General features: G+C 38.9%; 1 protein-coding gene across 1 annotated transcript in view; it reads left to right on the top strand.

The window, feature by feature from the left end:
• LOC138930844 (uncharacterized) overlaps nucleotides 1-22040 on the top strand; it is a 66268-nt gene extending 44228 nt beyond the window's left edge. The window contains exons 6-11 of the mRNA XM_070291237.1: nucleotides 309-422; nucleotides 949-1094; nucleotides 8606-8796; nucleotides 8916-8996; nucleotides 11114-11255; nucleotides 21786-22040. The gene's annotated coding sequence lies outside the window, so the exon portion shown is untranslated. The remainder of the gene's footprint in view (nucleotides 1-308; nucleotides 423-948; nucleotides 1095-8605; nucleotides 8797-8915; nucleotides 8997-11113; nucleotides 11256-21785) is intronic.
• The last annotated feature ends 324 nt before the right edge of the window (nucleotides 22041-22364 follow it).

Raw genomic sequence — 22364 nt, 5'->3', positions numbered from 1 at the left:
ATTCAGACATGAAGATAAAAGTAGTCAATAACACAGTACTTTTAATGTGTATACTACCATTGAGATATGAATGACATGAAGCATGATATTTAGAATTATAGTGTTATTTGACCATTTTAAGCTCTACCCTCTCACCTAAACTTGTTGAGGCATTTTTTCTGTGACCATGGGAGAAGGGACTGCAAATGACCCCACCAAAACCATTTTGAAAAGGAAATGGTGTTGCTTTTTTCCCCTTATGCATTTATTGTAGACATTTCATAACTAACCAAAAGATAAAGCTAATTTGTTAATTCTCATATTTTCAGAAACTTACTCAAGTATATAGAACTCTTCATGGAGCTTACACAAAAATTTTGGAAGTTATGCACACAAAGAAAAGACTTTTAGGCACCTTCTTCAGAGTTGCCTTTTATGGCCAAGTAAGTATACTTTAGTTCAAAAGTTGTTTTCCTTTTAAAACATTCACCTTGAATTATTAGGTTACCATAGCAGTAGTTACTGGTTCTAGGGTTCTGTCTGGGTAAAGCACCTGTCCCAACAGCAGGTGTGACCCTTTTCTCATGTAATGTTCACTTTGGTTTCCATATTTAGTCCACGAGGGCAGAGCACAGCATATAAGATTTGAACGTTTCCTTCAGTTTCATTTTCAGTCAGGCTTCTTAAATGTTTCTTTAATACCTAGTACTGAAAGTTTTCAAATAAAAATCAGGTAAGTATGCAAGTGATGAAAACTCGAGTGTAAAAACCTTCAGGCCAATGACATGCTCATATGACTGTGAGTTTGAACGTTCTCATTTATTTCAGCTACAATGTATGCATGTGGCTTCTAGAACTATTATTTAAAATCTAGCAAATACATTATTTCTGATTACTTAGTAGATGTTCTCTAAATGCTGCATTTGCTCATAATGCTTATAAAGTATTCTATGTTTACCTTTATAATAGTCTTTTTTGAAGAAGAGGATGAAAAGGAGTATATCTATAAAGAAGCAAAACTCACCAGCCTCTCAGAGATTTCCCTGAGACTTGTTAAACTTTATGGTGAAAAATTTGGTACAGAGAACGTCAAAATAATTCAGGATTCAGACAAGGTAACATGCCCTGCATTTTGAAATCATTATTTATTAGTTCCAGATGTGGTACATTACTTCTGACTTTTTCCTTTTTTAGCTGGTGGAGGAGAAGAAGGGGAAATAGAGTCTTTCCAGATCCTAAAAGAAAGGACAGGGGCTTTGGAATCAGAGAGAAGGATTCAGATCTCCATTCTCTGCCACTTACTAGCTGTGTGACCATGGGGAATATACTTAACCTCTCTGGGCCTCATTGTTCTCATTAGTAAAATGAACTGAATAATAGTGCCTTCCCCATAGAGTGTTGCATGAATTCAGTTCAGTTCAGTCGTGTCCTACTCTTTGCAACCCCATGGACTGCACCATGCCAGGCTTCCCTGTTCCTCACCAACTCCCGGAGCTTGCTCAAAATCATGTCCATTGAGTCGGTGATGCCATCCAACCATCTCATCGTTTGTCATCCCCTTCTGCTCCTGCCTTCAATCTTTCACAGCATCAGGGCCTTTTCCAATGAGTCAGTTCTTTGCATCAGGTGGCCAAAGTATTGGAGTTTCAGCTTCAGCATCAGTCCTTCCAAAGCATATTCAGGGTTGATATCCATTAAGATGGACTAGTTGGATCTCCTTGCAGTCCAAGAGACTCTCAAGAGTCTTCTCTGGCACCACAGTTCAAAAACATCAGCTTTCTTTATAGTCCAACTCTCACATCCATACATGACTACTGGAAAAACCGTAGCTTTCACTAGATGGACCTTTGTCAGCAAAGTAATGTCTCTGCTTTTTAATATGCTGTCTAGGTTGGTCATAGCTTTTCTTCCAGTGAGCAAGCATCTTTTAATTTCATGGCTGCAATCACCATCTGCAGTGATTTTGGAGCCCAAGAAAGTAAAGCCTGTCACTGTTTCCATTGTTTTCCCATCAATTTGCCATGAAGTAGTGGGACAGGATGCCATGATCTTCATTTTTTGAATATTGGGTTTTAAGCCAACTTTATCACTCTCCTCTTTCAATTTAATCAAGAGCTCTTTAGTTCCTCTTCACTGTCTGTCATAAGGGTGGTGTCCTCTGCATATCTGAGGTTACTGATATTTCTCCTGGCAATCTTCATTCCAGCTTGTGCTTCATCCTGTCTGAAATGTTGCATGGTGTACTCTGCATATATGTTAAATAAGCAGGGTGACAATATACATCCTTGATAGTTGTAGGGATTAAACTATTCAATGTATGGAAAGTGATTAGAGTTCCTGATATATAAGAAAGCATTTGATAATAACAGAAACTACCATGCTCAATAGAAGTTAGCCATTATTGTTAATGTTGTTGTGCCGCATGAGTGTCAATTTCATACTTTATGATTAAAATCATCTTAGGTGGGACTTCTCTGGTCGTCCAGTGGGCAAGAGTTTGCCTGCCAATGACGGAGACACTGGTTTGATCCCTGGTCCAGGAGGATTCCACATGCTGTGGGGAACCTAAACCTGTGCGCCAAGCTAGTGTGCCTGGGCTCTGGATCCCGGACACCACAGCTAGAGAGTACTCCCAGCTCACGACAACTAGAGAAAGCCCACACACCGCAGCAAAGAAGATCAAATGCAGCCAAAAATAAAAATAAATAAATGTGATTTTAAAAGAAAAATCATCTTATGACACACCTTTCACTCTTAAGATAGCCTTAGTTCAGTAGTTATATTTGCAGTGATGTAGGTTTAGGAGAGATGCCTTGATCTAAAGATGATCCATCCCACTAGACCCTGCCAAGGCAAGGATGAGAAAGGTTCCAGCAAGAGAGGCTGTTTCTTAGAAACGCATAGTTCCAGATAGACAGAATTGCGGAAGAGCACAATGGGAATGACTGATTGTCCTTAGTCACCATGGGCATGTTCAGGTTGAGAGCTGATTTTTAAGGTAGGAAAGACCTTTAATACAGTGCAAGATCTGCCGGCCCCAGAAATACGTACCGAGTGACTGTGATGTGCATGGTGCTCTGTAAAACACTTCCAGCATTGCCAGAGTGAAAAGCCCTTGGCGATGGTAAAGACACTTCATTTTCTACCATGAAAATGATCTCTTCACTTTATAAATTTAGCTATATCTTATGGAGATGATTTTACCTTGAACATATGCCTTGGACCTTTAAAAGTAGGTATACTGACAGGCCCAGAATTCACTAATATTTGGCAAAACCTCTCTGCTTATCAGTTCCCGTCTTCTGTGTTGTTTTATTGAATTAAGACCGTAGAGAAATTTCTCTTTTGTAGCCAGTAAGTTTTAGGCTTGCTACCACACTACTGATAGTATAAATGGAAAGTTATTAGAAAGCCAGGCTTGCAGAAAAACATGCAGTTTTCTACATTATGCTGCCTCTGAAAACCTGGCCAACAGGCACTAATGAGAAACCACCATCGGGCAGCTGGACTCCTGACCCTCTTTGTAAACACAATATTTCAGTCACTCTTCATAGGCAACAGAGAAAAGAAGCAGTTGCTACTTTTAAAATCCTTCTTCTTTGTTAATATGTGAAGTTAAAATTTAAAACACTCTTTCACTTGCCAAAGAACAAAATCTGCTTAAGGGCACAAACAGGTTAAAGAACAGTGGGCAATATTTTCCAGTATTTTAAACGTATGTTTTATTGGATCCAGTAATTTTGCATTCAAGATTTTATCTTGTAGATGTACACAAAGAAGTACCTTTAAGATGTTTATTGCTATAAGATTTATATAACAAAAACCTGGAAACAATCTGTGTCCATACTGTTAAGGAAATGGTACTACCCTCACAATGGATATAGGTAAACTACCTAAAAAATTTATAAGTATTGATATGAACAAACCAAGATACATTCTTGAGAGAAAAAGGTGAGATGCAGACATTATGGGCAGGATGATTACATTTGTGAAAACTGATATTTACATACACACACTTGTGTCTGCTTAGGAAATTTCTGGAATGATGCCAAGTTGCTTTTTAATTTACTTATTTTAATAGGAGGATAATTACTTTACAATATTGTGGGTTTGTTTTTTTTTTGCTATACCTCAGTATGAATCAGCCATAGATGGAATGATACAAAAGTGTTAATAGTTATCCCTAAGGAGATAGACTAGAGTCTTACAGAGAAGAAAAACATTTATTTTTCAAGTGTAGTCTCATGTACTGCTTGAATGTTTTACCATATGCTTTATTTTTTATAAGGTTAAAATCAGTCTTGACCTCTTTTTATTTGTTTTCTATGTTTTGTCTTAGGCAGATAATTAACGTCAACTATTTCCTTAGGTTTCTTGCAAGAAATCTAGATATTTAATGGGAAAGAAAAGAAAGAATTTTTGAATTTAGGCTTTTGGGAGAAGTTTTAAAAGCTGCTAAGAAAATTTCTATCCCTGTCACAGGATTGAATACAGTGTTGGCTATGGGTTTTCCACAGTGGCCCTTGGTCAGATTGTAGTCATTTCCTTGTATTCCTAGTTTGTTGAGTGTTTTCATTATGAAAAGGTGTTAATTTAGTCAAATGCATTTTCTGCATTGATTGAGATGGTCATGGTTTGTTTCTTTTTCCTTCATTCTGTTAATGCAGTGTATTGCTGCTTTTGTTGCAGAGCGTGGGCTCTAGAGTACATGGGTTCAGTAATTGTGGTACAGGGGCTATTTTAGTTGTGGTACCCTGGCTTAGTTGTCTTGTAGTAAGATCTTAGTTCCCCTACCAATGATTGAACCCATGTCCCCTGCAATGGATGGAGGATTCTTAACAACTGGACCACCAGGAAAGTCCTATAGACTAATAATATTTTAATGTAAAGTCTCTTAAATCATGTGGCAATCAAAAAAGAGAAATATGTTGCTATTGTTATGATAATACTAGATTTTATAATTACCCATGGATTTACCTTTACCAAGACCTTCATACAGGTTTGAATTACTGTCTGATGTTCTTTCATTGTGATCAGCAGGACTCCCTCTGGTGTTTCATATGGGGCAAGCCTAGTGGTGTAAAAGCTGGCTTAAAGTCAACATTCAAAGAATGAAGATCATGGCATCCCGTTCCACTACTTCATGGCAAATTGATGGGGAAACATTGGAAACAGTGACAGGCTTTATTTTCTTGGGCTCCAAAATCACTGCAGATGGTGACTGTAGCCACGAAATTAAAAGACACTTACTTGTTGGAAGAAAAGCTATGACAAAAAAAAAAAAAGCTATGACCAACCTAGACAGCATAGTAAAAAGCAGAGACATTACTTTGCTGACAAAGGTCCATCTAGTCAAAGCTATGGTTTTTCCAGTATTCATGTATGGATGTGAGAGTTGGACTATAAAGAAAGGTGAGCGCAGAACAGTTGATGCTTTTAAACTGTGGTGCTGGAGAAGACTCTTGAGAGTCCCTTGGACTGCAAGGAGATCCAACCAGTCCATCCTAATGGAAATCAACCCTCAATATTCTTTGGAAGGACTGATGCTGAGGCTGAAACTCCAATACTTTGGCCACCTGATGCAAAGAACTGATTCATTGGAAAAGCCAGGAGCAGAAGGGGATGCCAAAGGACGAGATGATTGGATGGCATCACCGATTCAGTGGACATGATTTTGAGCAAGCTCTGGGAGTTGGTGAGGAACAGGGAAGCCTGGCATGGTGCAGTCCATGGGGTCGCAAAGAGTAGGATACGACTGAGTAACTGAAGTGAACTGAGTGGTAGTGAACTCCTTCAGCTCTTCTTTATCTGGGAATGTCTTATTTTCTCCCTCACTATTAAGGACAGTTTTGCAAGATATAGAATTCTTGGTTGATAGATTTGTTTTTTCTTTAAAGTCCACTGCCTTCTGACCTCCAAGGTTTTGATGAGAAATCTGACCTTACTCAGGATTTCTTGTATGTGACAATCTTTGTCTCTCACTTCTTGCAAAATTCTCTCTTTGCCATAGTAAAGTAATTAGCCTTCAATTAAAAAACATTGATTTTTTAAAAAAGAAAAAATTCTCTCTTTGGCTTTGACTTTTGACATTTGATTTTCATAAGTCTCAGCATGGATCTGTTTGAGTTACCCTGCTTGGAGTTTGTTGACTTTCGTGTCTTTCATAAGATTTGAGTTTTCACCCATTATTTCTTCAGATAGTTTCCCTGCCCCTTTCTCTCTCTTTTCTCCTTCAAAGACTCCCATAGTGTGCATGTTCACCTGCTGGATGATATTCCTCAGGTTCCATAGCCTCTGTCCTCTTCAATTTTTTTCCTTTGTGTTCCTCTGATCCATCTTTGACATTGTCTTATCTTCACATTGGCTATACCTGCTGAAATGTGTCTTTGAATCCCTCTGGTGATGTTTCATTTCAGTTATTGTAATTTTCAGCTCTGAAAAAAAAAAGTTTTGGTTTCCTTTTCGATTTTCTTAGCTATTTATTGATATCAGCATTTTGTTGATAGATAATTTCCTTGACTTTTCCCACCACTTCTTTTAGTTGTTTGATCATGAATACTGTTGTTTTAATCTCTTTTTCTAGGGGATCTCCTATCACTTATTTTCAGTGATAATGTCTATTGGTTTCTTTTTCTGTTTTGAATGGGCCATACTTTCCTATTTCTTTGTATGCCTTGCAATTTTTTGTTGTTGAAAACTGGACATTTGAATTTAATATTGTGATCTTTCTGGAAATCAGATTCTGTCCCTGTCCCAGAGTTTCCTGGGTTTTGTTTTTGTTTTTAATTGTTGTAAGCTGTGTCTGTCCCAAGAATCAGCCTGAGGTGTAAATTTGGGGTCTTCTCTAATCTTTTCTGAGCCTGTGCCTTCCCCTGAGCATGCACAGTGACTTTCTAGTCACCCTCATTTATGCAGTTACCTTTGAACAGTCTAGTATTGGATGTCCAGCTCCTAAGAGGGGATGGAGAGGAAAATGAAGAGGAGAGGAGAGGAAAGGTGCTGGTCTGTTAAATCCCCTGAAAATCACTTTAGGCAGAGGGGGAGGGCATTGCAACAAAGGGAAGAGGTGGTATAAAAATGGCCACAGCCCCCTTGACTGTCCCCCTGTGATCAGAAGCAGCAGTCAGCAATCATAGCACAGATTCACAATATTTGGAAGACAGGGTCTTTGTTCATCGTGGCTCCTACAAGCTGTTATAAGAATATGCACACAGCTATCTGCCGTAGTATTTCAGGGATGTGGTATGGGTTACTGCCATTATGCCCAGAGTTAAAATTGAACAAAATCAAAATTAAGGTAATTTTCTGTCCAAGCCTTCCCCTGGAAGTTGCAAGTCTTCAACAGACTCCACAGTTGCAAAATTGTTCCATCAGATAGGTAATGATGGTGTAACTATTGTCTCTGTAAGGAGATAGATGTCTGGTGCTCTGGCATCTTCTGAGAATCCTCTCTGTAATAGGTATTTTTTGAGGTGGAATTCAAATGTTCAGTTAGCCATGTTAATATATGGGGAACACATGTACAACCGTGGTGGATTCAAGTCAATGTATGGCAAAATCAGTGCAGTATTATAAAGAAATTAACCTCCAATTAAAATAAATCAATTTATATTAAAAAATTTTAAAAATAAATAAAAATTTTTTAAAGAAAGAAATTGAACATAAAATAAAAGCAAATAAAAGTAAATTTTTAAAAAAGGAAATGCTCAGCATGATCTCTGGTTTGTCAATAAATATATATGCATAGAAAAAAAGATTACAAGGAAATATATGAGAATGTAAATGATGGTCATTGCTGAGTGGTAGCATTGCAGTTTTTTCTGTCCACATTTCTATAATCTCCAAATAGGCTTCTGTAACTTCTTAATAATCAGAAGGAGACAATCCTTGAAGAAAGAGCAAAGACCTCTTCCAAGTGTGTATACATCTCACAGTGTATTCAATGACTGTTCCTCAGTTGATCTCAGAGGTGTTAGTAGGTTACATGTACCCCGTTTTCCCTTCTGTTTTAAATTAAAAAAAAAAAACTTTCTTAGTTTCCAGGTAAATGTCAAAGAGCTTGATCCCAAATATGCTCATATCCAAGTCACTTATGGGAAGCCCTACTTTAATAATAAAGAACTCACAGAAAGAAAAACTGAGTTTGAAAGAAGCCATAATATCAACAGATTTGTTTTTGAGGCTCCTTATACATTGTCAGGCAAAAAGCAAGGCTGTATAGAAGAACAGTGCAAAGGCCGTACAATCTTGACTAGTAAGTAGGACTTGGCATAACTTCTTTGTTTGACATGATCTTTTTTGATACATACAAGCAGCAGCTGGTCAGCAGGAAAATGTAATTGAAATTTTAATCGTTTATTGTCCTGCTGTTCAGTCACTCACTTACGCAAACATGCTATGTTATAAACCATTCCTTTGCCATATGTAATTATGTAATTCATGCTTAGTCTGAGTCGTCTCAGAGAGAATTTCTCCTTCAGTCCTGAAGTAATAAGGCACCTATTTGGTTTCTAAGGGATTTTCCAGAGAAAATATGGGGAGAATTAAGCACAGTAGATTTTTGTTTTAATTTGGCTATTTGATTTGCTATCTTAAAAACTTATTTGTCAATCTTAATCTTTAATAGCTTCAAACTCATTTTCATATGTGAAGAAGAGGATCGCTATACACTATGAACAGCAGATTCATTTAAAGCCAATTGATGTTGCCACTGATGAAATAAAAGATAAAACTGCAGAGCTGCAAAAGCTTTGCTCTTCTGTTGACGTGGACATGATTCAGCTCCAACTTAAATTGCAGGGCTGTGTTTCAGTGCAGGTATGTTGGTTGCTAACCATGTATTAAACGTTTCTTGTTGTACGTCTTGCTTTCATAAGGGACAAGCACTAATTGTAATTGTCTTATACTCTGTCTTTCTCTCTTTATCTCTTTTTCAGGCTAATTCCCTGGAGCTCAGGGGCCATCTGAGTTCACTTTCCTCCCTCGGCTTCTAAGATCCACTCGAGAATGTCCCCAAGGTGGGGGCACCTTACGCTGTTCTAGAGGGCGCCTGTGGCCTATGTGAACAGTGCAAGTCCCTTGTCTGGGATTTTATTGGCTTTCTGTGTAAACCAAGGAATATCAGCCTCTTTTCTCTCCTCTATTCTCTTAACTGCAAATTCTCTCCTTCTCTCTATATATATCTATATATCTCTCTTGCCACGCCGTCCATGCTTCGGATACCCTGGATCCAACGGGGGCTGGTCCCCGGTAGTAGGAAAAGCAAACAAATTAATAAATGTAGAAAAATATAATAATATGTTTAAATTTTTTAAATTAAAATTTTAAAAAAGGGATTAAAAAAAGAAAACTCCACAAAACTGCAAAAGGCCAATGTAGAGGTAGAGATTTATAGCAACAATAAAAAGTGACTGAAAAAAAAAAACCCTTAAAAGCTTATTTGTATTTCATAGTGCTAATAAAATCGACAACTAAAATAGAGGGGGAAAAGAAAAAAAAAAAAAAAAAACGTCCAAAAGAAACCGCAGAACAAGTCAAAATATAAGAAGCGTAAATATTTTTCCTGAGTCACTGCTGTCACTGTCCTTTCCATCGCTGGGAGTCACAGTCCACCTCGCCCTCCTGGGGTGCCTTCCAACACTGTGCTGGTCTCTGGGCCTGCTGTGGGGGCAACTCAGACTCTAATCTGGTCCTACTCCTGTGTGTTCTTGCCTCCAATGTACACAGCTATAGGAAATAGTGCATTTTCTTTTGTGGGCGCTCTCAGTGTCCTTTTATATCTCCCATAGACACAGAGTCTGCCTAGTTGATCGTGTGGATTTAATCTGCAGCTTGTACAGCTGGTGGGAAGGTTTTGGGTCTTCTTTCTTAGCCACACTGCCCCTGGGTTTCAATTGTGGTTTATTTCCACCTTTGTACATGGGTCGTCCACTTGGGTTTGTTCCTGAGGCTGCCCTAGAGGACTTGGGTTTGCCCCAGTGAGGGCCAGCGGTGGAGGTGGTACAGCTGCTTGGGTCACAGGGTTTCTGGCAGCACTGAGCGCTCAGGATAGTTGGAAGCTAGGGCAGCAATAAATACAGTGCTCTAGAAGGGTATGGCAACCAATATTGGCCAATACACTCCAATATTCTAGCCTGGAGAACTACCCTGACAGAGATGCCTGGAAATCCACAGTCCACAGGGTCGCAGAGTTGGCCACGACTGAAGCAACGCCATGTGAATAGATGCAGGAATATTTTTTTTTTTGCCTGTGGCAGCTCTGCCCCAGTGAGGGTTGAGCATGAAGGTGGCACAGCTGCTTGGGTCACAGGGACCGTGACAGCACCAAGTATTCAGGGATATGGACTGCCTTCACTGTAGGAGTTACTGCCCTATCAGAATCTTTTTTGAGTCTCTGGTAGCTGGCAATCAGAAGATCTCTTTGGCTAGTGTTTCTCTGTAGCTCCACACATTCAGGCACTTAGCGATCTCCCTTGCCTGGGGTCCTTCGCTATTGCTCAGTGTGTCAGGCACAGAGAGAGGCCCCACAGCTGAGGGTCCTACTCTGTAGTTCAGTGCATCAGTCACTTTGAGGAACACCCTGGATGGGGTCCTGCTCTGTAGTTCAGTGCAGTCAGGGGTTTGATGGGTCAGCCTCTCTACTGTTCAGCTGCCAGTGCTGGCCTGTGGGGAGAGAGAGGCTATGGTGATGGCTCCGGCAGTATCGTCTTGCTTCCATGGCTGCCTGGCTTTCTGCCACAGGCACTTTCCAACACAATTTCCTCCCTCACATCTCCTAGGTCGTTCTTGCCACAGTCAACAGCAGCCCTCACCCTGGAATTGCTCCACAATCCGGTGCTCCAGCTTCCAGCTGCTGTGCCTTGCAGGGCACCTGCTTCCCTGTCCGGGGTATGTGTGGCTGTGGCAAGGGCTGACACATTCTCACTCCATTTAGGCTGCCACAGATCAGCTGTTTCACTCTCAGCCTCAAATGTTTCTCCTGTGACCCAGACGATTGCCCCAGTGTGGGGATTGGACCCCTGCTTCAGTTCCAGCACCCACCGAGGGCAGGTGTAGTCCTAGTAACACTCCTGCTTTTCCCCCTATTTCCTTTGTCCTACCGAGTATTTGCATGGTTCTATACACTCTTTTCCAGTGGTCGGGTGCTCCCGTCTGCTCTCAGCTGGTGTTCGGCAAGCACTTCTGTGTCTGAATGGGTAGTCCTGATGTATCCATGGAGAGAGATGTACTCCACGTCCACCTACTCCTCTGCCATCTTGTTCTACACCGCAAATCAGGTTTGAAGCAATTACTGACAGTTGCTTTAGCACTTGTTCAGGTAGTAAACTATTTTGATCTTTGCACCACCGTGCCATTAGAAGTGAGTACCTGTGCAAGACTGAGTTGATCTACTGTGAGCATGGCTGAGAGTCTCTCAAGAAGAGTCCTAGAGAAGTGAAATGATTGGCTCAGTAGCCAGATCCCTCAATGAATATCCCTGTTTTAGCTGTAAGAAACTAGTTACAGTTGCCCTTCCATATTTGCAGCTTCCACATCCAGGGATTCAACCAACTGCAGATTGAAAATATTTGAAAAAAATTTCCAGAAAGTTCCAAGAAAGCAAAACTTGAATTTCCTGCATGTAGGCAGCTATTTACATAACATTTACATTGTATTAGCTATTATACATTAGCTAGAGATGATTTTAAAGTACAGGGGAGGATATGCAAAAGTTATATGCAAATACTGTGTGATTTTATATAAGGAACTTGAGCATCTTCAGAGTTTAATATCCATGGGGGAAGGGGCACAGTGGTCCTGGAACTAATCCTCTGGGGATACTCAGGGACAACTGTATGATCATTTAGGAGAGATCCAGAGCAGATTCCAAAACTCAGGAATTGTCTTAATACCCATCCAGCCTGCAAAACTCTTGTTTCATAATACTTGGCATTCTAATGTTTGACTGTTAATGTCAGTTATAACTAACTTAGTTATATAGTCCACAATGCGAAACATATAGAAGCAAAGATCTGCTCACCACTGACAGACAAAGTATGTCATAATTAAGTAGTTAAGACTTTTATAGATCTTCTTACCTTAAGTTCCCTGGTAGCATAGATGGTAAAGCGTCTGCCTACAATGCGGGAGACCTGGGTTCGGTCCCTAGGTTGGGAAGATCCCCTGGAGAAGGAAATGGCAACCCACTCCAGTGTTCATGCCTGGAAAATCCCATGGACCAAGGAGCCTGGTGGGTTACAGTCCATGGGGTTGCAAAGAGTCGGATATGACTGAGCAACTTCATCATCATCATACTTACTTTAAAACCAGAGTACTCCTGAATTATCCTGGTAAATGTCATTCCTATATTAGGCTCCTGAAATCTGTGTTTACAAACCACTCTGTACATGGATTGTCACTCGACTATTTTAACATCTTCACCACAGATGTAAAAGTCATGGCCTGATGGTCTGGTCCCTCAGTGCCTGAGCCCTATTGAGCTTACCTAATGTCTCTTTGCTTTCCTTAAAAAGGAATACATCCAATAAGATCAATATTTGCTTCAGAAACTCTTCAGACTCTCAATTTTTTATGAAATTCAGACCCCTTAAAAGAAACAAGGATCACTACAGCCCTTTAGAGAACACATTCTTATTGCTGGTTCCAGAAAGGAGAACCTCCTCTGTCCTGGTATGAGCATTTCACTGCTTGCCTGAAGACACTCCCCTGGGTGAGACCATCACATGGAGGGTGTCCTTACAAATAGACTGACCATGGTTAGTGCCAAAGGACTGCAGTGTAATGGTGGGCGGGGCAGAAGAGATTTCAAGGAAAACAAGAGCTAGTTGACTCCAAGCTCTCTTTCTCATGGTATCTTGTATGCTTTCTGTTAGAAAGGACTATGGGAAATCTATTACAGTTAGTCCAAAGTTGCACTGCGTGACCAGGAGTCCCATTCTCTGACCATGGTCATCTTCTCAGCATGGAGAAGCCAGGCAGCTAGCCTTTCCTCATCCCATCTTTCAGTGAGTGAGTCATCCCAGTCTCCTCTCCTGTTTCATGACAGGGACTCTCGCCAGCCTCAGGAGTCTGGATCCATGATCTGTTTCCTCTTTTTGTCATCTTGACTTCTGTTAGCCCACTTAGGCGTGAGTGTAAACCGTCCAAGGCATACCTTTGCAGCTCAGTTTTCCGAGGTCCTTTTTTGTCTCCTTGCCAAAGCAGTCCGGTGATCAGGACTAGGCAGGCAGGGAATCATTCCGCTTCCTTTATTGTCTGTAGCTCAGGTTCAGCCCCTGAGTACAGTGGGGACATGCCTCTCTTCACCCTCACTCCTCTGGGGTATGTTGAAGTGTTAGTCATTCAGTCATGTCCGACCCTTCGTGACCCCATGGACTGTAGCTCACCAGGCTCTTTTGTCTGTGGAATTCTCCAGGCAAGAATACTGGAGTGGGTTGCCATTTCCTTCTCCAGGGGGTCTTCTGAACCCAGGGATCAAACTCAGGTCTCCTGCATTGTAGGTGAATTCTTTACCGTCTGAGCCATCTGGGGAATACTTTAATCAAATAGGCTACATAATTTGTTTCTAGAAACTGTCCAGTTTACAAGGTTCTGTTCTCCATTGTCCATAAGAAAAAACAGCAAAACTCCTCCTTTACAAAAATATGAAACAATTATAGCATTTTAAACCAATATATATTACAGTTATAGAATTTGCATGCAACTGTATGACCTAGCTGTGAACTCTAAATTATTCATATTGAAAGCAAATTATTCAATTTACTGCTATTATGATGATCAAGTTATTCAGAGCTTTCTATACAGTTCTTTTTTCCTTGTTAAAAAACAAAATTCAACTGTGGTTGTTCAGTTGCTCAGTCATGTCCAACTCTTTGCAACCCCATGGACTGCAACACACCAGGCTTCCCTGTCGTTCACCACCTCCTGGAGTTTGCTCAAACACATGTCCACGTATTCAGTGATGCTATCCAACCATTTCATCCTCTGTCACCCCCTTCTCCTCCTGCCTTCAATCGTTCTCAGCATCAGGGCTTTTTCCAGTGAGTCAGTTCTTTGCATCAGATAGCCAAAGTATTGGAGTGTCAGCTTCAGAATCAGTCCTTCCAGTGAATATTCAGGACTGATTTCCTTTAGGATGGACTGGTTGGATCTCCTTGCAGTCCGAGAGATTCTCAAGAGTCTTCTCGAACACCACAGTTTGAAAGTGTCGATTCTTGGGCACTTAGCCTTCTTTTTGGTCCAACGCTGGAAAACCATAGCTTTGACTATATGGACCTTTGTCCGCAAAGTAATGTCTCTGCTTTTTATTCAGTCAGGTGAGTCAGTTTTAAAGCTTTTGGCTTTATTCAGTGATTCACGAGTCCAGCAGGATCCCATGTAGCAGACTGAAAGGAGCTCTGAAGAGCCATAGAAAATGGAAGCCTTTTACAGGTAGAAGGAGTCAGGTCAAGGAAGTTATTTTAAAAGAGACCTGATTGTTTCAGGCAAGGTCACCTTCCTCTGGAGCACAGCAAGTGTCTGTCAGTTGGATTACCTCACTAGTGCTGACCAGGAAACTCCAGACTTGAAAGTGATATATGTACTTTTCTGACTAGTTAAGATTGCCTACCTGGAAAAGGCCAAAACTACAATTAATATATTTATAACTCAGGTGATGTGGGTTTAGCACAAGTGACTCCATTTTGGACCTCTTGTCTCTCTCTCTCTCTCTTTTTAAAAATGTATTTGGCTGCACCATGTCTTAGCTTTAGCATGTGGGATACAGCTCCCCGAGCAGGGGCTGATCCCACTACTCCCCTGAGCATAGAGTCCCATCCTCTGGACCACCAGGGAAGTTCCTTGTCTCTTTTTTAACACCCCAAACTTAGGTTTTATGAATCTGCACCTGTCCTTCTCATTTTATTGCTATAAACCGTGACTATTATATTTCGTTCTAGAGACCAAATTTTAGACCCTTGATATTATATATTATATGTTATGCATTCTTCTATCTTATATATTATATATAATATATTTATAGCTAACCAAGAAAATCTTGCTTTCTATTGGTTTATATTTATGAAAGCTGTACAGTCATGATGTATCATATTTAGGTGTACTTTAGTTTAGGCAAATGTTGAGTTTTAGTGAAGTTTTATAAATCAATATTTCCAAATACAGTCCCTTATAAAATAACTATTTTCAGTCACAAAATTTGAGATTTATTATTTCCCAAAGGTAACTATAATAACATAAAATAAGATAAAATATAGCTGTGCATTGAAATCTCAATTATCTGTTCAGCTCCATAAATGATGACTCGACAAAAAGATATGGCCTGGATATTCCTTGGCCCTTTTCAGTGTAATCTGTTACACTATATCAAAATATGAAGTCCTTTTAAAACGTCAAGCTTTTATAAGAGGAAAATCTTCTATTATGGACTTTATAATAAAGACGTGATTTGTAGCAATACAAATGATATGAGCCATTACTGCCACCAGAAGCCATTTGCAGGCTTCCTGCTGAAGTTTCAAAGCTAACTTGAGAACCTAGTCTTGAAAGCTCAAAAGCTTTTAGCTGTTGAGATTGGGGATTGTTCAGTAAAGAGGTTGGTATGCTATTCTTTCATCTAATCCATGCATGAGATATCTGTTACCTTTGATCACACAAAATGGATAATTTTTAAAATGTCTATATGATTATGAATATATCTGTTTCTATGCTTGCAGGTTATAAAATTATTAATACATTTGTGAAGTTCTTCATTAAAACTTTTTTGCATCAATTAGTTTACATAATTGTGGTGTATATTTGGAAATATTGCCTTATTTTCTCTTCACTTAACATTATTTCCCAAGTCTCCAGGAAAGGGGCATGGGTATCTGCATGTTGAATAGCCCCCAAGGGAACTTGAGAACCACTCTTAGAGGATGATCTACAAACTCATATCAAAAAGTTCACTGTTGAGGCTCTTTTCTGACCATCTATTAAAAGACATTTTTAAACATTTTATTACCTCTCACTTTCTGTTGAATTGTACATTTTACAACCTTTCATTTTTCTTAATGAGTAACCAGATCTCTTCTGCTTTTTTATTTTTTTTATTTATTTTATTTTATTTTATTTTATTTTTTTCCATTCATTAGGTTTTCCTTTTTTTTTTTTAATTTTAAAATGTTTAATTCTATTCACATGATAGTATGGGGATGACCCAGAAAGATGTTATGGGGAGGGAGGTGGGAGGGGGGTTCATGTTTGGGAATGCATGTAAGAATTAAAGATTTTAAAATGTAAAAAATAAAAAACTAAAAAAAAAATAAAATAAAATAAAAAAAAAAGAAAGTGAAAAAAAATAAAATAAAATGTTTAATTCTTACATGCATTCCCAAACATGAACCCCCCTCCCACCTCCCTCCCCATAACATCTTTCTGGGTCATCCCCATGCACCAGCCCCAAGCATGCTGCATCCTGCGTCAGACATAGACTGGCGATTCAATTCACATGATAGTATACATGTTAGAATGGCATTCTCCCAAATCATCCCACCCTCTCCCTCTCCCTCTGAGTCCAAAAGTCCGTTATACACATCTGTGTCTCTTTCCCTGTCTTGCATACAGGGTCGTCATTGCCATCTTCCTAAATTCCATATATATGTGTTAGTATACTGTATTGGTGTTTTTCTTTCTGGCTTACTTCACTCTGTATAATCGGCTCCAGTTTCATCCATTTCAACAGAACTGATTCAAATGAATTCTTTTTAACGGCTGAGTAATACTCCATTGTGTATATGTACCACAGCTTTCTTATCCATTCATCTGCTGATGGACATCTACGTTGTTTCCATGTCCTGGCTATTATAAACAGTGCTGCGATGAACATTGGGGTACATGTGTCTCTTTCAATTCTGGTTTCCTCGGTGTGTATGCCCAGAAGTGGGATTGCTGGGTCATAAGGTAGTTCTATTTGCAATTTTTTAAGGAATCTCCACACTGTTCTCCATAGTGGCTGTACTAGTTTGCATTCCCACCAACAGTGTAGGAGGGTTCCCTTTTCTCCACACCCTCTCCAGCATTTATTGCTTGCAGATTTTTGGATCGCAGCCATTCTGACTGGTGTGAAGTGGTACCTCATTGTGGTTTTGATTTGCATTTCTCTAATAATGAGTGATGTTGAGCATCTTTTCATGTGTTTGTTAGCCATCCGTATGTCTTCTTTGGAGAAATGTCTATTTAGTTCTTTGGCCCATTTTTTGATTGGGTCGTTTATTTTTCTGGAGTTGAGCTGCATAAGTTGCTTGTATATTTTTGAGATTAGTTGTTTGTCAGTTGCTTCATTTGCTATTATTTTCTCCCATTCAGAAGGCTGTCTTTTCACCTTGCTTATATTTTCCTTTGTTGTGCAGAAGCTTTTAATTTTAATTAGATCCCATTTGTTTATTTTTGCTTTTATTTCCAGCATTCTGGGAGGTGGATCATAGAGGATCCTGCTGTGATTTATGTCTGAGAGTGTTTTGCCTATGTTCTCCTCTAGGAGTTTTATAGTTTCTGATCTTACATTTAGATCTTTAATCCATTTTGAGTTTATTTTTGTGTGCGGTGTTAGAAAGTGATCTAGTTTCATTCTTTTACAAGTGGTTGACCAGTTTTCCCAGCACCACTTGTTAAAGAGATTGTCTTTACTCCATTGTATATTCTTGCCTCCTTTGTCAAAGATAAGGTGTCCATATGTGTGTGGATTTATCTCTGGGCTTTCTATTTTGTTCCATTGATCTATATGTCTGTCTTTGTGCCAGTACCATACTGTCTTGATGACTGTGGCTTTGTAGTAGAGCCTGAAGTCAGGCAAGTTGATTCCTCCAGTTCCATTCTTCTTTCTCAAGATTGCTTTGGCTATTCGAGGTTTTTTGTATTTCCATACAAATCTTGAAATTATTTGTTCTAGTTCTGTGAAAAATGTGGCTGGTAGCTTGATAGGGATTGCATTGAATTTGTAAATTGCTTTGGGTAGTATACTCATTTTCACTATATTGATTCTTCCAATCCATGAACATGGTATATTTCTCCATCTATTAGTGTCCTCTTTGATTTCTTTCATCAGTGTTTTATAGTTTTCTATATATAGGTCTTTAATTTCTTTAGGTAGATATATTCCTAAGTATTTTATTCTTTTTGTTGCAATGGTGAATGGAATTGTTTCCTTAATTTCTTTTTCTACTTTCTCATTATTCGTGTATAGGAATGCAAGGGATTTCTGTGTGTTGATTTTATATCCTGCAACTTTACTATATTCATTGATGAGCTCTAGTAATTTTCTGGTGGAGTATTTAGGGTTTTCCATGTAGAGGATCATGTCATCTGCAAACAGTGAGAGTTTTACTTCTTCTTTTCCAATTTGGATTCCTTTTATTTCTTTTTCTGCTCTGATTGCTGTGGCCAAAACTTCCAGAACTATGTTGAATAGTAGCGGTGAAAGTGGACACCCTTGTCTTGTTCCTGACTTTAGGGGAAATGCTTTCAATTTTTCACCATTGAGGATAATGTTTGCTGTGGGTTTGTCATAGATAGCTTTTATTATGTTGAGGTATGTTCCTTCTATTCCTGCTTTCTGGAGAGTTTTTATCATAAATGGATGTTGAATTTTGTCAAAGGCCTTCTCTGCATCTATTGAGATAATCATATGGTTTTTATTTTTCAATTTGTTAATGTGGTGAATTACATTGATTGATTTGCGGATATTGAAGAATCCTTGCATCCCTGGGATAAAGCCCACTTGGTCATGGTGTATGATCTTTTTAATGTGTTGTTGGATTCTGATTGCTAGAATTTTGTTGAGGATTTTTGCATCTATGTTCATCAGAGATATTGGCCTGTAGTTTTCTTTTTTTGTGACATCCTTGTCAGGTTTTGGTATTAGGGTGATGGTGGCCTCATAGAATGAGTTTGGAAGTTTACCTTCCTCTGCAATTTTCTGGAAGAGTTTGAGTAGGATAGGTGTTAGCTCTTCTCGAAATTTTTGGTAGAATTCAGCTGTGAAGCCATCTGGACCTGGGCTTTTGTTTGCTGGAAGATTTCTGATTACAGTATCAATTTCCGTGCTTGTGATGGGTCTGTTAAGATTTTCTATTTCTTCCTGGTTCAGTTTTGGAAAATTGTACTTTTCTAAGAATTTGTCCATTTCTTCCACGTTGTCCATTTTATTGGCATACAACTGCTGATAGTAGTCTCTTATGATCCTTTGTATTTCTGTGTTGTCTGTTGTGATCTCTCCATTTTCATTTCTAATTTTATTGATTTGATTTTTCTCTCTTTGCTTCTTGATGAGTCTGGCTAATGGTTTGTCAATTTTATTTATCCTTTCAAAGAACCAGCTTTTGGCTTTGTTGATTTTTGCTATGGTCTCTTTTGTTTCTTTTGCATTTATTTCTGCCCTAATTTTTAAGATTTCTTTCCTTCTACTAACTCTGGGGTTCTCCAACTCTTCCTTTTCTAGTTGCTTTAGTTGTAGAGTTAGGTTATTTATTTGACTTTTTTCTTGTTTCTTGAGGTATGCCTGTATTGCTATGAACTTTCCTCTTAGCACTGCTTTTATAGTGTCCCACAGGTTTTGGGTTGTTGTGTTTTCATTTTCATTAGTTTCTATGCATATTTTGATTTCTTTTTTGATTTCTTCTGTGATTTGTTGGTTATTCAGAAGTATGTTGTTCAACCTCTATATGTTGGAATTTTTAATAGTTTTTCTCCTGTAATTGAGATCTAATCTTAATGCATTATGGTCAGAAAAGATGCTTGGAATGATTTCGATTTTTTTGAATTTATCAAGTTTAGATTTATGGCCCAGGATGTGATCTATCCTGGAGAAGGTTCCATGAGCACTTGAAAAAAAGGTGAAATTCGTTGTTTTGGGGTGAAATGTCCTATAGATATCAATTAGGTCTAACTGATCTAATGTATCATTTAAAGTTTGCGTTTCTTTGTTAATTTTCTGTTTAGTTGATCTGTCCATAGGTGTGAGTGGGGTATTAAAGTCTCCCACTATTATTGTGTTATTGTTGATTTCCCCTTTCATACTTGTTAGCATTTGTCTTACATATTGTGGTGCTCCTATATTGGGTGCATATATATTTATAATTGTTATATCTTCTTCTTGGATTGTTCCTTTGATCATTATGTAGTGGCCTTCTTTGTCTCTTTTCACAGCCTTTGTTTTAAAGTCTGTTTTATCGGACATGAGTATTGCCACTCCTGCTTTCTTTTGGTCTCTATTCGCGTGGTATATCTTTTTCCAGCCCTTCACTTTCAGTCTGTATGTGTCCCTTGTTTTGAGGTGGGTCTCTTGTAAGCAGCATATAGAGGGGTCTTGTTTTTGTATCCATTCTGCCAGTCTTTGTCTTTTGGTTGGGGCGTTCAACCCATTTACGTTTAAGGTGATTATTGATAAGTATGATCCCGTTGCCATTTACTTTATTGTTTTGGGTTCGGGTTTATACACCCTTTTCGTGTTTCCTGTCTAGAGGATATCCTTTAGAATTTGTTGGAGAGCTGGTTTGGTGGTGCTGAATTCTCTCAGCTTTTGCTTGTCTGTAAAGCTTTTGATTTCTCCTTCGTATTTGAATGAGATCCTTGCTGGGTACAGTAATCTGGGCTGTAGGTTATTGTCTTTCATCACTTTAAGTATGTCTTGCCATTCCCTCCTGGCCTGAAGAGTTTCTATTGACAGATCAGCTGTTATCCTTATGGGAATCCCCTTGTGTGTTATTTGTTGTTTTTCCCTTGCTGCTTTTAATATTTGTTCTTTGTGTTTGATCTTTGTTAATTTGATTAATATGTGTCTTGGGGTGTTTCGCCTTGGGTTTATCCTATTTGGGACTCTCTGTGTTTCTTGGACTTGGGTGATTATTTCCTTCCCCATTTTGGGGAAGTTTTCAACTATTATCTCCTCAAGGATTTTCTCATGATCTTTCTTTCTGTCTTCTTCTTCTGGGACTCCTATAATTCGAATGTTGGAGCGTTTCATATTGTCCTGGAGGTCTCTGAGATTGTCCTCGTTTCTTTTAATTCGTTTTTCTTGTTTCCTCTCTGATTCATTTATTTCTACCATTCTATCTTCTATTTCACTAATCCTATCTTCTGCCTCCGTTATTCTACTTTTTGTTGCCTCCAGAGTGTTTCTGATCTCATTTATTGTGTTATTCATTATATTTTGACTCTTTTTTATTTCTTCTAGGTCCTTGTTAAACCTTTCTTGCATCTTCTCAATCCTTGTCTCTAGGCTATTTATCTGTGTTTCCATTTTGATTTCAAGATTTTGGATCATTTTCACTATCAATATTCGGAATTCCTTCTCTGGTAGATTCCCTACTTCTTCCTCTTTTGTTTGATTTGGTGGGCAACTCTCCTGTTCCTTTACCTGCTGAGTATTCCTCTGTCTCTTCATCTTGGTTATATTGCTGCGTTTGGGGTGGCCTTTTTATATTCTGATAATTTGTGGAATTCTCTTTATTATGGAGCTTCCTCACTTTGGGTGGGGTTCTATCAGTGGCTTGTCAAGGTTTCCTGGTTAGGGAGGCTTGTGTTGGAGTTTTGGTGGGTGGAGCTGGGTTTCTTCTCTCTGGAGTGCTCTTCTGCTTTTTTAATACCCTGCCTTTGTAATACAGCTTTGAAGACTTGAGTCGGTAATGTTTTTCTTGGCTCTTTCTGCTTTACATCATTTTAAATAGCTAAATGTCAGTGGTAAGTTGGAATATGCCTGTGATTTTGTGTACACATACTTTTTTTGGCCATGGCTATTTTGCTTTGTGATAAACATGCCATTTCTTTCATTTTAGATAATACAAGAAGACCCAATGCACTCTCCCTGGATGAGCAACACATTACGTGTATTTTGTGCAATTAGTGGTACGTCAAGTGACCAAAGTTATGGTTCCCCAAGATACACTGCTGAAATATGAGGACAAGCAGATGTCAAATGACAACAAGACTGAACTTCTCAGGAATATTTGGAGGGGTGCAAATGTTAACAATTTAAAGATCTGTTGTACACCGATTTCTGCTGTATAGTAAAGTGATTCAGTATACACACACACATGTATTTTTTCATATTCTTTTCCACACAGTTTATTATGGGATGCTGAAAACGGCTTTTTGTGCTATGCAGTAGGACCTTGTTGTGTATTCATGGTATATATAATAGTTTGCATTTGCTAATCCCAAACTCCCAATACTTCCCTCCCCCACCCTGCTTCCTCAGGGAACTGGAAATCTGTAAGAAACATTTTTGATTTCTGATTGTTTCTTTTTTCTCTGCTGCCAAGGATAGGATGATTAGAAGTAACTACATGTCTTTTAAAATGACCTTTTCCTTTCTGTAAAAGTGAACTACCACAGCAAACTGCTCCTTGAATGAC

Source organism: Ovis canadensis, chromosome X (genome assembly GCF_042477335.2).
Source record: "Ovis canadensis isolate MfBH-ARS-UI-01 breed Bighorn chromosome X, ARS-UI_OviCan_v2, whole genome shotgun sequence".
In the NCBI taxonomy this organism is placed as follows: domain Eukaryota; kingdom Metazoa; phylum Chordata; class Mammalia; order Artiodactyla; family Bovidae; genus Ovis; species Ovis canadensis.
Note: the sequence above shows the minus strand (reverse complement) of the source record. Positions and strands in the feature narration are given on the sequence as shown.